This window comes from Leptopilina heterotoma, unplaced genomic scaffold (genome assembly GCF_015476425.1).
Source record: "Leptopilina heterotoma isolate Lh14 unplaced genomic scaffold, ASM1547642v1 Lhet_397, whole genome shotgun sequence".
In the NCBI taxonomy this organism is placed as follows: Eukaryota; Metazoa; Arthropoda; class Insecta; order Hymenoptera; family Figitidae; genus Leptopilina; species Leptopilina heterotoma.
The window spans coordinates 553,105-569,192 of record NW_025111062.1 but is presented as its reverse complement, the minus strand read 5'-3'; the positions used below and the strand labels follow the sequence as shown (position 1 = coordinate 569,192).

At 24.4% G+C, this 16,088-nt stretch overlaps 1 protein-coding gene across 1 annotated transcript in view; it reads right to left on the bottom strand.

Annotated features, from left to right (window-relative positions):
* The window catches only part of LOC122506195 (elongation factor-like GTPase 1), a 131,443-nt gene that overhangs the window by 35,700 nt on the left and 79,655 nt on the right, over nucleotides 1–16,088 (bottom strand). The window lies entirely within an intron of this gene.

The window sequence follows — 16,088 nt, the reverse complement described above, 5'->3', positions numbered from 1 at the left end:
TGATTTTAAAATTTAATTTTATCCAATTTTATTTATTTATTTATTTTTTTTTTTTGATAATTTGGTGAAAAATAATTTGTACAAATAATGAATAATAAATTATGTGTTCATGTTTTTGAATTGTATAGTAAATTTACAATACTATTATTTTCAAATAATGTAGATACAAATTGTCGTTATAATTGTATAGGCAGTGTATAGATAATTTCCTTTAGCGACTATTGTTTATCAAACAGTTAAAATAAATAATATTATTTTATTTTATTAATTAATTTTAATGATTAGTAAATGAAGTGTTAAAAACAGCATCGTAAATATAACTTGTTATCAGTTATTCGTATTACATTCGGTTATTTGACTATCCATTATATACATGTATAGTGTTCAATAATTTTATTATCCAAAAAATTCTTAATGTATGCAAGTAAACGAAATATTCTATTATTTCAATCAATTTAAATATATTTTCAATAATTTATTATATGTGACTGAATTCAGAAATAAAAAAAAGTTGGCATTTCAGAAAAGAAAACATTTTTATTACAATAAATAAAAATTACATTAATTATTTTAGAAAATTTTTTTTGTTTTAATAAATAATTTATCTTTAATAGAATTAAAAGAAATATAATTGAATTCATGAAAGAAAATATTGTTTTCTATTGTTTCCTTGAATATTATTATAAGAGATCAACTTAATTTAAAGCATATTTTTGATTTTAAAGTAATTTTTCATAATCCAATACATAAAAAAAAGAAAAAATAATTTAGGGAGAAAACAATTGAATGGAATTACATAAATTTAATAAACAGAATGGAATCAATGTCAGAATTTAAAATATAAATCGAATTAATTTAATAAATGAAATAATTTATTTTGTAATTAATAAATTAATTAATTTATTTAATAATAAATCTTGAATAAATCTTTTTCAAAACCTTGGAACAAAGGCAAAAGAAACCATAAAATTTTAAAATAGAATACTAAAAAGAAAATGAAAAAATACTAAAGTAAATAAATAAAAATAGTACTAAGAGAATACAAAATATAAAAAAAATTCTAAACAATATTAAATAAAAATTGATAGAAATAAGGTAATGAGAAGAGTAAAAAATAATGTTAAATTTTAAGTTGAGAATTTTTTGTTTAAATTACTTTTACTGTGTCGGTAATGCGCTTGAAAGTATATGGTTAAATCAACAGAGGGCACAACGATGGTCTTGCTGGCAGTAGTTTTAAATCGAGCTATCGAACGGTACTTCGAGGATTTATATTCTATTTTTAAATTTTAGATATCTTTTTTTATAAATAAAAATTGAATATTTCTGCATTTTATATTTTATAAATTCTATAAAGTTTATAATTGAAAAATTAATAAGAAAATTGTTTGCTACTCTGAAATTTCAAAAATTATCATTTTTACGTCAATTTTAATGGAGTCAGTTTTGAACCAGGACAACAGAAATTATTTGATAATTTTTAAATGATTGCTTAGTACTGGTTCAAAACTGGCAAAATACTGGTTAATTTATATAGACAGTGAGCCAGTGTTGACCCAAGATTTTACCAATTTGAGGTAATTAATTATTCAATTAACAAATAGTTTTGACAGTATTCTGTCAATACTGGCTCCAAACTGGCCCAATAATGGCGTCAATATATTTTCCCCTATTTTTAATGAAATTCAAAATTGAAAAATAATGCACTTTTACAATAATCTAATCTAAAACAATACAAGAGATCTTATACAAGAGAATTGAAACATAATTACAAAAAAAGACGTAATATTTCCTCCTTTTTCTCCTAATGACATCTTTCAAAAACAAACCTGCTTTAATTAAATCGATAATTGTTTTTATACAAAAACCAATTTTTTCCCACTCACAAATGGCCATAAGAAAGTTGTCATGTTCAAGAATGAGAATCACTTCATTGAATTTCTAATCTCGAATAACGCCCCCGCTGACAATTAAAAAATTCCCTTCCATTTAGTGAAAGTCGTTAGAAAATAATAGAGACAGAGAACGCAACTGCACTTGGCACAATTTCTTTTGGCGTGTCGTTCATCACTATTACTACTCATCAAATGTTATATTCCTCTTTACATACACTGCAAACATGTCAGCAATATACCATTAACATCACATTCTATAACTTGTAATTGACTTTCAAACATTTCCATAATAACATTCAATAAGTATGTATTATATTCTATTTAAACTGCAAAGAGAAAAAAACCCTAATACTTATCAATGGTAAAAATTCAAGGGAAAGTTTACCATTAAAACGAAAGTATATTCAAAATATTCTCCATTTTATTCATTTTATTTATTTATTTATTATTTACTCTAATTTGCAAATTAATGATGTACGGATCAATGATCTAGGGATAAATAATTTACGATCTATGGATCAATTATTTACAGAAGAATGATCTATAAATCAATGATCTATGAATTAACATAGGCAGAATAACGATCTATATGGATCAATTGTATTTGGTACAATAATCTACGAACCAATGATCTATGGACCAATTGCATATGCTACAAAGATCTACGAACCAATGATCTACGTACATAGATCAATGATCTACAGTTTATCTGAATAATTAATCGAAAAACTGTTTCCAGATGGAAAGTAAGTGCTTTCTTGACCCAAGAAAGTACTATCAGCTTATAAAATAAAATTTTTGCCAATGAAACGACTTTGTCTTTTAAAAGTCCATACCTATATCGTTTTCACTTGTGTTTATAGTTACACCAAAGTGATTATTTGTTTGCTCTGCCGCATATTGCAATGTGGAATTGTTGGTAATGAGAAAAGATACGTGAGAGATATCTCATTACATGTATTATACACTCACGCAAATTGTCTTTGGTTTAATATGATGTCTCTCATGTTTTCTCAATTACAAGCATGCAACTATATATATACAACATATCACAACTTTTCTCAGCATTTGTTATAACTATTAAACTTTAAATGTAAAAAATTAAAACGAACTCTCTTATTATTCAATTCACAAAAGTAGCTTTTTGTCATAAATAAAAAAATTTACATTATAAACATCAATTAATTTACAATAAATTTAATCAAATGAGAATTTCATATACATACAGTATATAGAATATAAAGAAAATAATAGACAATTATTATCCTTCAGGGTTGCCACGCTTTTGCTCATTTCAACTTCCCTGACTTTTCCAGGTTTTCCAGGTTTTTAAAACTACATTTGTTGACAACAAACATTTAATTTTCTTTCTCCCTGACGAAATTAAATTCCAGACAAAATTCTTACTTCTTGACTCTAAAGAATATTCTCAATCAGTTTCAAAATTATTACTCTGAAAAATGTTCCACTACTTTTTTTTGAATAAATATTAAATCATTATTATTTTTCCATAAGAACTAAAATTCTTCAAAAGATTCAAATTCAAATTAAACAATTTTCAAAAAATTGTTATAAAACATGAAGAAAGATGACCGACTGATAAAATCATTAATTTATATTTTATAAGAATATTCTTACTGTAACTTCATCAAAATTATTCTCATTTCAATTCAATTATTTTCTACAATTTTTAACTAAAATTCTTCTTTAAATTAATTATTCATTCATTTTTAATACACTGAAGAAAAAATTTAATTGATTCAATTAACCGATTAATTGACTATTATCCATCAAATATTTAATTGAATCAAATAATATTTATTGGAGTCAATTAAATGGTTTTTGATTCAAATACTAAATACTACTTATTGGTTCAAATACCATTTAATTAACTTCAATAAATATTATTTGATTCAAGTAAATATTTAATTGATAATAATCAATTAAATAAATATTTGAATCAATTAAATTTTTTTTTCAGTGTAATTTTTTAAAAATTTCTTTAAAAATTTTCAAGTTCTTTTCTTTACAATTCAATTTTACGAAATTTCATCGATTATTCGGAAATTCTTCAATTAAATATATATTAGAAAATAAAAACTTGAAATAATTTCAAAAAAGTTGCATTAAACTTTAAAAAAAATTAAATCTACACAATTTTCAGTTAAAAGTATGAAAAATTCAAACTTTGAAAGATTATAATTTGAAACCTTTTCAAAATTCAATTATTTCTAAAAATTCACGCTATAATACTTTCTCTTTAAATTTGAACTAGTAAAAATGTTTACTATTTTCGAATTAGTGACTGACTTTTTGCTTTTGAATTTATCAACAAATTTTTAAATAATTAAAATTCTTTTGACGAATTTTAATAAAATTTTTAAGAATAATTTCCATTTTCGAGAAATTAGATTAAAATTACATTAAAAATATCATTGAATCTCTGTAAAAAAAAATTTGATTGAATTGAGAAAAGTTTTTGAAAATAATTGAAATTTTGCCAAGAATTTTATTAAATTTTTTCAAAATAATTATTGAATTTTGAAGAATAATTTTATTATTTATAAAGATAATTGAAATTTTGGCGAGAATTTTTTTAAAAATTTTGACCGCATAATTGAATTTTTGTGAAGAATTTTATTACTTTTGAAAATAATTGAATTCTTGAGACGAATTTTAATGATATATTGCTTTTTAAATAATTGAATTCTTTTATGAAATTTTATTGAAATACGTAGATATTTAAAATAATTGAATTTTGATAAATTATTGAAATTAATTTAATTCTACGAAGAATTTTATTAAAATTATTTTGAAAAAAAATTGAATTGTTAAAAAGAATTTGATTAAAATTTTTGAAAATAATACATAAATTATAGGAAGGCTTTTTAAAATAATTGAATTTTTCTTTTTGATGAATTATAATAAAATTTTTAAGAATAATGACATTTTTCGAGAAATTCCATTAAAATTGTATTCAAAATAATTGAAATTCTGCGATGATTTTTATTATTTATGAAAATAATTGAAAATAATTGAATTTTTGGTAAAAAATATTATTCTTCATGAAAATAATTGAATTATTGCGAAGAAATTTATAAAAAAATTTGTAAATAATAGAATTCCTGTGAAATTGTTAGTATTTAATTAATTCATTGAAAATTGAATTTTTCTAAAATTTCAAATTAAAACCTTTTGAAGTTTTTCTATTTATGAAAATTGTAAACGCAACTCTATTAAAATTGAATTAATTTTGAAATATTTAAGTAAAATTAGATTTCAAGAATAAGCACAATAATTTTCCAGAATTCCGATCAAAATTCCCTGAGATTTCCAGGTTTTCCAGGTTTCCAGGTTGCGTGGCAACCCTGTCCTTGCAAAAGAAAACAAAAAAACAACAGAAATTCATAAATTCTCTTTGTCAATTATAACTCTTTTTTTGTTGTTGTCATATTAAAAATAAAAAGTTTTAAATATAGAAATATATACGAATTGAAATTTTTCAATTAACTTCATCCGCTTCTTATTATTATTGCTGACAGTCTTATTTCGCTCGCAATGAAAATTACATATTGCATTCGCTATAGGGGAAAAGGTATCATAAAACAGATTAGTTAATGTTGATAGATGCATTTATAATTAAGCATCAAGATAAAATACCTCGTCAGCAAAAAGAAATATTCAAACGTCTTCTCAATTAAAACACGTCATATAATCAATACAAAAATGCTCTAATTTCCTCTAATTTTTCTACAATTTATCAGAAAATATCTGAATTATAATATTCAATACATTATGCATCAGGATCAAAATCCACATTTTAAAGTTTAAAGATCTGTGCATCATAAATCTACAAATCATAGATCCATAGATTATGGATCCACAGATCATAGATCCATGAATTATGGATCCACTGATCATATATGAATACACAGATCATACAGATTTGATAGATTATGGATCCACAGATCATAGATAAATAGATTATAGATTCATAATCAATGCATCAATGATTGAGGGATCTATAATCTAAGGGATAAAAGTTTTTGTAGATCTGCAAATAAATATCGCTTCAGTTGCATTTATCCGACTATTAAAAAGATTCTTGTGGTTGATGGTAATATTGCATGACTCTGGCAGATGGTTACACACGTCTTAATCGCGACCGTGTTGCTTTCTAACGTTGGCGGCAAAGGTCTCGGTTATATTCTCGGTACAAACACAAAAAAAAAAAAAAAAAAAAAAAAAAAGTTCCAGGGGAAAAAAGGAAAGAAAAAAATTGTAGAGAAATTGCATGTGAAAACCTCGAGACTTCTCTATAGCGATTGCGTTTTAACGAACGTTGGGCACGTGTGTTCCCTTCTAAAAGCTTATAGTTATACACATATCCCTGATGAGAGACTAACTACTATTATGATTTGCGCTCGAATCCTCGATTCACTGTGAGACGGATGATGGAAAAGATTATAAAAATCATATTCGTCTCGAGGTTATAAGAGTTACAATGCGCTCATTGATCTCTTGGAGGAGACTCTCTCATCATCATCATCATGATCATCATCATCATCATCATCATCATCATGAAAGTTTCCTTTCTTAATTTCTTGACAGCACTTTCCTGTGCGCCAGTGTACATGCGGGTAAAATTTAAATATTCCTTTGCGCATGTATGCAAAATAAAAGCATGTTTTCCCTTAAGGAAATACAGTAAACTATGACAAGTTTAGAGAGAAAACAAATATACTTATAAGTGTACGGGATTTTCACTGTGTACCATATTATCAATTGATTGACAACCACTTCATGTGTACTGTGAGTTTTTAGCCTCAATTCGCCATTTTAATGCTAATCCTATGACATACAATTTTTATTCTTCTATTCGTTTCTAAATTTTGAATCAAATACGTGATATTTGGTGAATATTTCATTATTTTCAGGCAATTTAATTCATACTGTACCATCACTATATATTTGACGACTTTCGAGCATATCGGGGCTCAAATTAGTGAAGACTTTACGAACCAAAAATGAAAAATTACGGACCAATTTAAGTATTTGAAGCAAATATGAACTGAACCATTTAATTGACTCCAATAAATATTATTTAATTCAATTGAATATTTAATTGATAGTCAAGTAATCGGTTATTTGAACCAAATAATTTTTTTTTTCAGTGTAAAACATGAAAATATTGAGATTCTAAAAAGTTTGTTAACAAAGATTATAACGACTTCCGGAATTAGGAGAATTTGATTAAAGTATGTAAAGTGTTGAGATTAAGACTTTGTTATACATGTATATATTGTCTGAAGAGAACAATATCTGTCATTGTGTGCTTGAAGAGATAATGTAAAAATGTTTAGTATGGAAAGAGTATACTATTTATAAATAGGCAAAAGATGAGTACTGTTATTTAGAATTGGTGTTTTGCCTAGTTTCCAGAACGCGCACACGATTTGCGAACAAGCCTTTCATTAAGTCACGTCCTTCATTGAGGGCACGAAACTACCCAACTACCCTCTTACTTTCATTTTGTCATGCAAAGCAGAGACTAAATATGACCATATAGCGTCAGACACATACACTATCTACATAAATATATGAATTAGAAATCTGTGAAAGCCGTTTAATTGCGAATAAAACACGTTTACTTGTCTCTATAAATGTCACGTCAACTTTAATTTTAAAAAACCCATTTTACCAATTACATTTTCCATCCACTTCAAAGAGGCATTTCATTAATGAATGAGCTATTTAAATATTACAGACACTCAAAGATGATAAGTATCAATTCAGATTAACCGATTTTTGCGAGTTTTGATATATAAATAAATTGTCATTTGGTTCTATTTTATTTGCTTCAAGTTCGTAGAAGTCATCTTTTTTTATTTATTAAAAAGGTCCGTAAAGTATCCGTAATTTGATTTTTTACCTTTTTTTAAATTCTAGATTGTAAATTGTAAAGAAATGAATTTGAAAATTCTCAAAGAACGTTTTCAAAAATTATTAAAAATAATGAATTTATAGAAGAATTTTTGTTAAAAACACGAAAAAAAATTTAATAATTATAATAATAATAATCTCGAATAACCAAAATTAAGTTGAGTCTCAATAAAATTAGAATAATGAGACATTAAAAAAAAAGTACACATCTCTGTTAGAGATAAGAAGCTACTTATGAATTCGAAAAACATCACTTCTCAAATATAGTTTTATAATTAAAAATTATTTTCCACTCGACGGAAATAAATTAACATACTACATTCATTCGATTGACATCTTATCTAAGATGTAGAAAATTAACAAAACTGTTTCTTTCTTTTTAAGAAAAGAAAAAAAAAGACGAAAAAATTTGTACATAAAAATAACAAAATTATTATTCTGTCTAATGGACAAATTTTCAGCTTATCTAGAGGAGGAAAAAAAACTTTTTTCTGAAAACTGACTCTTCTTAACGGTATATAATGGAAAATGTCAAAATCAAGCATTTTTAATTTATAATAATTATGTCTTCTTTTTTCACCGGACATCTGTACATATATGAATAAACATGTTTCCTATATTCAATTAACTCGAAATGGACATTTTACTTTCACCGTTTTTTCTTTCTTATCGATATAAGAGAATTTTCAACTCTATTTTTTAAAATGTCAGGCCTCGGATCGGATATTATGACTTTTTCGACTTTTTTCGATTTTTCCTCTATAAATATTGCAACAAAATACCACATTTTTTAGTATAAAATTCTTCAAAAGATTCAAATTCAAAACTTTTTGAAATTAAACAATTTTCAAAAAATTGTTATAAAACATGAAAATATCGATCACTCCGAGTCTTCGACTCTGAGCAATCGATATCTTCATGTTTTATAATAATTGAATAAAGAAAGATGACCAACTGATAAAATCATTATTTTATATTTTATAAGAATATTCTTACTGTAACTTCATCAAAATTATTCTCATTTCAATTCAATTATTTTCTACAATTTTTAACTAAAATTCTTCTTTAAATAATTAATTATTCATTCATTTTTAAGAATTTTTGAAAAATTTCTTTGAAAATTATTAAATCCTTTTGTTTACAATTCCATTTGTACGAAATTTCACCGATTATTCGGAAATTCTTCAATTAAATATATATTGGAAAATAAAAATTTGAATTAATTTCCAAAAAATTCCATTAAACTTTAAAAAAAATGAAATCTACACAATTTTCAGTTAAAAGGATGAAAAATTCAAAGTTTCAAAGATTATAATTTGAAACCTTTTCAAAATTCAATTATTTCTAAAAATTCACGCTATAATACTTTCTCTTTAAATTTGAATTAGTAAAAATGTTTACTATTTTCGAATTTGTGACTGACTTTTTGCTTTTGAATTTATCAACAAATTTTTAAATAATTAAAATTCTTTTGACGAATTTTAATAAAATTTTTAAGAATAATTTCCATTTTCGAGAAATTAGATTAAAAATTGCATTAAAAATATAATTGAATCTCTGTAAAAAAAAATTTGATTGAATTGAGAAAAGTTTTTGAAAATAATTGAAATTTTGCCAAGAATTTTATTAAATTTTTTCAAAATAATTATTGAATTTTGAAGAATAATTTTATTATTTATTTATAAAGATAATTGACATTTTGACGAGAATTTTTTTAAACTTTTGACCATAATTGAATGTCTGTGAAAAATTTTATTACTTTTTGAAGATAATTGAATTCTTGAGACGAATTTTAATGATATATTGCTTTTTAAATAATTGAATTCTTTTATGAAATTTTATTGAAATAAGTAGATATTAAAAATAATTGAATTTTGATAAATTATAAATTATTACAAAAGAATATTATAAAGAATTTGTAAATAATAGATTTTTAGTATTTAATTAATTCATTAAAAATTAAAATTTTGTAAAATTTCAAATTAAAACCTTTTGAAGTTTTTCTATTTATGAAAATTGTAAACGCAACTCATCTTTTAAAATTGGGTGGGGGGTCAATTGTCCCAAAAAAAATTTTTCCCAATATTATATTTCCCAAAAAAAAAATTTCCCAAGCAAATCATTTTTCCCAATATTTTATTTTCCAAAAATAACAATCCAACATTGTCCACCAATCTGTTTGAACTAGAATTTATTAAAAAAAAATTCAAACTACAATTTTTTTAAACTATTATTTTTTCAAACTAGGTTAATAGTATTTTTTTTTAAATAAAAATTTATTGAAACTATTATTTTTTCGAAATAGAATTTACTCAAACTATATTATTTTTTCAAACTAGAATTTATTGAAATTAGTCTTTTTTCGAAATTTGAAATTATTAATTTGTCGAACTAGAATTTATTCAAACTACAATTGTTTTAAACGATTATTTTTTTAAACTACAATTTATTAAAATTATTTTTTTTAAACAAAATTTTATTGAAACTACAATTATTTTTTCTAAAAATTTTAAATGGCAGAACATTTTTGATTTTTTAAAGTAATTTTTAACTTTTCAGTTATTAAAAGAGTTTCAGAATTCATTTAGCCTTTTTAGTAATAATTCTTAAAAAAAAAAAATATTTTTCTTGAAAAGAAAAAAAATTAAAATATTAAACATTTTAATTAATTTAAATTTTGTTTCAATAGAGATTATTATTTTATAACATCCACAGAAATAAATGATAAATAAACAATAACTCATATTTTTAAACGTCAAAATTTATTTATCATTTATTTCTGTGGATGTTCATTTTTTAACTGCATTTGCGGTTAGTTTTCAATAAAAAAAAAACTGGTTAGTTTAAAATTCCTGGAGTGTAAAACTAATAATAAAATATGTGTAACTTTTACGAAGGAAAAAATATAGTAAAGTGTAAGTGATATTATGAAGAAGATTAGAATGACTAAAGAAATTGTTAACATTCTAAATTTAACACTCCAGTTTTCTCCGTGAAATAGAATTTACTCAAATTATTGTTTTTTTCGAAATAGAATTTATTGAAATTAGAATTTGTTCAAAATACTATTTATATTTATTCAAACTATTATTTTTCTAAACTAAAATTTGTTCAAAATAAAATTTACTCAAACTATTATTTTTTTCAAACTTGTTACGTATTTAAAATCACTTGGACATTACGTTTGAATGTGATTATTTACTACTAATTTGTCAATAAATATACATTTTGGAAAAAATATAACATTGGGAAAATTTTTTGGGAAATTTTTTTTTTTGGAAAATCCAGCATTGGGAAAAAAATATTTTGGGATAAACTGTTTTGGGAAAAGTTTTTTTTTCCAGGATTCCGATCAAAATTCCCTGACATTTCCAGGTTTTTCAGGTTTCCAGGTTGCGTGGCAACCCTGACTCTAATCTCTATAGACATATCTAATATCGAAAGAAAGAAAAAGAATCTTAATTTTCTATCATTCTCCACTCTCGATATACTTTCTTATTAGAATCAAACCTTTTTCTCTACCTACTTATATTTATATTGAGACAAAGTTTCCTGTCTATATTTGCCATAAATAAAAATTATACGGCGGATTAATCAATCATTTTATAAACTGGGTGAACCGACAATTTCTGATCGATCGTGAATACTACATTGAGATAAAATGTTTCACGATTGGAAGAAGAAGAAGAAGAAGAAGAAGTTTCTGATTGCAGAAATTAATCCAATTGATACTCGTCGACAAAGTAGTAATAATCGATTCGCACGAAATACTTCCCAAGAGACGATATGTATTATTGGTTGTAAAAAAGTAAAAAAAAAATTTGTTATTTTTAAAATAATCCTTCCTGTCGTCATACAATCCCGTGTTGATTTCTACCTTACATCTGGGCCAGTTATAAGAGATAGACTAATTAGCCAAGGTGAATAACGACTCCGATACCTCTCTCGATCAGTGCGTGTGAAAATATATAAGTTGTTTCTGTGCCGAAGAAAGTATCGTTAATATACAACGCGCGCAGTGACGAGATGAATCCTACACACACAAGTTGCCATTAAAATATACGAGAGTATAAAATTCAAAAAATTCTGCGAATCACTATATAGTTTATTGTACATTAATACATTTAGATTTAGAATGCTCGTGCCATATCGCTGCGATTGTGAGAGGAGGCAAATCGATTATTCCAAAGGAAACTGACAATTATTAAAAGCAAAAGATGATATAATGAGAAGCCGGAGATAACGATGATCGGACTTGCGAGGATGAACGGCAAAAAAATCCCCCGCAATTTCAAGGGACAAAGAAATGCATTAGATGTGGTTCTTTTTTTTAAAAAAAAAACAACATTTTTTCATTTTTATTTATAAGAAAAACTAAATTTAAAGAAGTGCAATTTTCTCCTCCGTCTACACTTTTAGATATTATCCGCATGTTCATAAATAATTTTTACTGCATTTGAAGTTATAGATTTTATATTTTTAAAAAATTTTTTTTATACTTTATTTATATGTATTTAAATTTTTCCATAAATTTAAGTACAAAGTTTAATATATCATAAAAAATATAAAATAAATAATAATTACATCAATTTATTTATTTAATTTATATAAAATTTTTTTTTCCAAAAATGGAACTATAACAAAATTATTTTCAATCTTTTTGTAAAAAAAAACAACAAAAATTCTTTTCTTTTTTTCTATTTTACTAAACCTTTGGACATTTATTGCACATAGTTGACCTAAATTTCCAAATTTTATTTACCTTTTGACCTGATAATTAAAACATTAATTTTTGCGTATAATATTTTTTTATTTATTTAGTTATTAATTTAATTTACGTAGTATATTTTATAGTAAATATTACTAATAAAATTTACTTCGTAAAGAGTAATAAACTGACACAAAAATTCAGTAATTTATGTTTTTTACCTAATAAAAGTTAATATAAAAGTTGCGTTATTCATATTTTTTTCACGTACCTAGAACTTTAGAGTATAAAAGTCAAGAAGTAAAAGACGAAAAACTAGAAATTTTCAGATAAACTTTCACTGATCAATAAAAGAATATAAATTTAAAAAAAGGAAAATTTTTAAATAAATTTAAAAAAAAGATTCATAGGTCTAGAGCTAAAGGGCAGCAAAAAAAACAAAAAATCCAAAATTTAGGTCTAAACATGTCAAGAGATAAATTTCCTTGAAATTTAGGAAAAAATAGTGGATTTTAGGTCAAAATAGTAAGAAAAATAAAATTGTCGTTTTTGACAAAATTTACAGGTCAACATAAAAAAAAAACATTAAATTTCAGGTCAAAATAAAAAAGTTACAGAATATAGTCCGAAATTGTTGTAAAACTATAAAATTTAGGTCAAAATAGTAGTAAAATTTCAAAAATTAAGATAATATTGTCAACTATAATGATGTATTGAATAAAATTGTCATTTTTTGAAAAATTTGCAGGTCAAGAGGATTTTTTATTTTTCTCTAAAAAAAATTACAGTTGAAGAGGGGATAGAGTTGAAATATGCGAATTTACATGAACTTGAACAGTTTCTACAATCATTTTAATGAGAAATAGGTGCAAACCCGCAGTTTTTTTCAAATAAAGATATTATTTCCATTAGACGAAACAAATAAACCTAGTAAACATTTATCATTATTGTTTAGAGGAAGAGAGCCCCTATTTTTTGCCTCATAATAATTACGATTTCCTTGCTCAATCGACAAAAATTCAATTTCAAATAAAGAAACAATTCACTTTTTTATGGAAATTTTTTTTACTGTTTTAGAAATACAATTTTCATTTTAAATGTGCTTTTAATTTTCAAATAAACTCCATATTTTTACAAATTAGATAATAATTAAAAATTTTAATTAATCATAAATAAAAAATTCTAAATAATAATAAATTAAAAATTTTCATAAAATATAATTATGTCAACTATTACGATCCAAATCGTTGGCTAAAATATTTTACTATTTTAACGACTGAGTGATAAAATCATTTTAAATAATAAAGAATTTTAAATTTAAATTAATTATTAATTTAAATTTAAAATAAAAATTGTTGAATAATATTAATTTAAAGTATATTAACAGTTTCAATATTATATTATGTATATATAGTTTAGTATTAAATTTCAAATTTTAAGCAATAATAATATTAATAATAATTAACAAAACTTACCCAAGGAGGAAAGAAGAATGAATTGAAAAAAAAGATTGAAGACAACATGAACTCACCTGAAACAAAAAAATTGTTCTCTATGAATTTTATTAAATCGAGGATAAAATTAATAAAATTAAAATAAATTAATTAAACATCCTAGAATGTATTTAAATTTATTTAAATATTGAATGAATATAAATATTATAAAATTAAAAGCTTCAATTTTTCATCGCTCAAGAATAGAGATAACATTATCGAAAGGGAATGGTTATATACAATCACATTAATTTTCCACACTTTCTATGCAAACACATAATATGCATATATCAAAATAATCAAAAACCAGAATAGAATCCACACTAAAATTACCATCTTCAATATAGAAGAAATATTATTTCTTATTGCATTATTGAGAATTTTTAAAAGAAATAAAAAACTCGTAATTAAATTATTAATTTTATTATAATTGAATTAAACAAAAGTAACTGAAAATCGTGATATATTTTTTCTATAATTGAAAATTATGACATTTTTTCTAATTACAAAAGTGTTTGAACTAAAAAATTGTTTAAAAATAATAAAAGATCGTGAGCGCAGAAGCTTTAGACCTACCAAGTGAAAATGACTAGGTACTTGGTAAAAGCCAAATGAAAAAAAGAAAAAAAAAAAACTATAAATACCTATTATCCACACAGGGACACGAAGAGTCGCAAGAAATTGTACTTCGGGTAAAAAGAAATTTGAGGCCAGGCATTGCAATTTATTCGATGCGTTCTATAATTAGACGTAATTGAATTTTGCAATCAGCATATAGACAACAGGTCAACAAAGAAAGAAAGAAAGAAAGAAAGATCAAGTATAAATATTATTTCCCTCTGACTCGAAAGGTTAATTCAATTCCGGTTCGCGCGATTTTATTATCCGTTACGGGGGGGAGGGGCGTTTCAAAAAGGATATATCCTAATTAAGTATATTTAATAAGAGTTTCGCGACCTATAATAATTTCTTCTACACCGACCCAACATTCAGTTATTGTTTTGCAAAATAACTTGCTCATAACCGCAAGCTCGAGTATACGGCTCATTAATAATTTTCAATCCATTAATTTTTTTCAACGCATATATACATGTTGTACATGCACTATATAAAAAAAAATACTAATATGTATACCATATGGAAGTGGGCAATTTTCCACAAATCTCATAATATATGCAACACTCTCGTCTGCATACATTTTATAATACCTTTGTGAGATAATTGATGGTCAGGTTTTATAAATAAACGTGTAAAAGAAAAAAAAATCCCCGATATTATCAGGTGCGCGCGACATTAATTTTTCCTTCTTTTTCTCGAAAAAGTCAAACTGAATTAATCTACATATACTGCGAATTAAGTGTAAAATATTTAATAATAGTCTTTAAAGGACAAAATATAGGGTAAAATATTGGAAAAAAACTCTATGTAGGCATACAGGATCTGAATCTGGCTCAATATGCGTTGTTCACTTTTTTTTTTCTCAATTAATTTTACTGCACATAAAATTTGTATATTAAATGTTTAATATACCCATCCTAATAATAGAGTGTACATTCTATTAAAATCATATCAAGTCATTTCAATTTTAACCATACTCTCCACACCTGAATCAACAATGTTTGTTGGATATGTATTTTTTTTTTAATGCAACTATTGTGTTCACTTTTTCTTTCTGTACTATACTAAGTGCCTACTAAGTTTCCCTTTCTCCCCTCAATAAAGTTCACATTATATTGCACTTGGGCATTAATGGGTACTTTATTGATCACTCTCAGGTAAATAAGGTGCTCATTATTTCCCTAGGGTAGTAATGGTCACTTTATTGACTGCTCGCAGGTAAATAAAGTCATCATTACATAATCCTTTATTACCTGCGACCTATCAATAAAGTGACCATTATTAAATGGCATTATAACCCCAGGGAAGTAGTGGAGTACCTTCTTTACGTACCAGCAGTCAATAAAGTGCTCATTATTGTTCTAGGGTAATAAATTGTCCATTATTATACGCTAGCAGGGCTCGAACCAGTGAAAGTATTTAAAAATACGG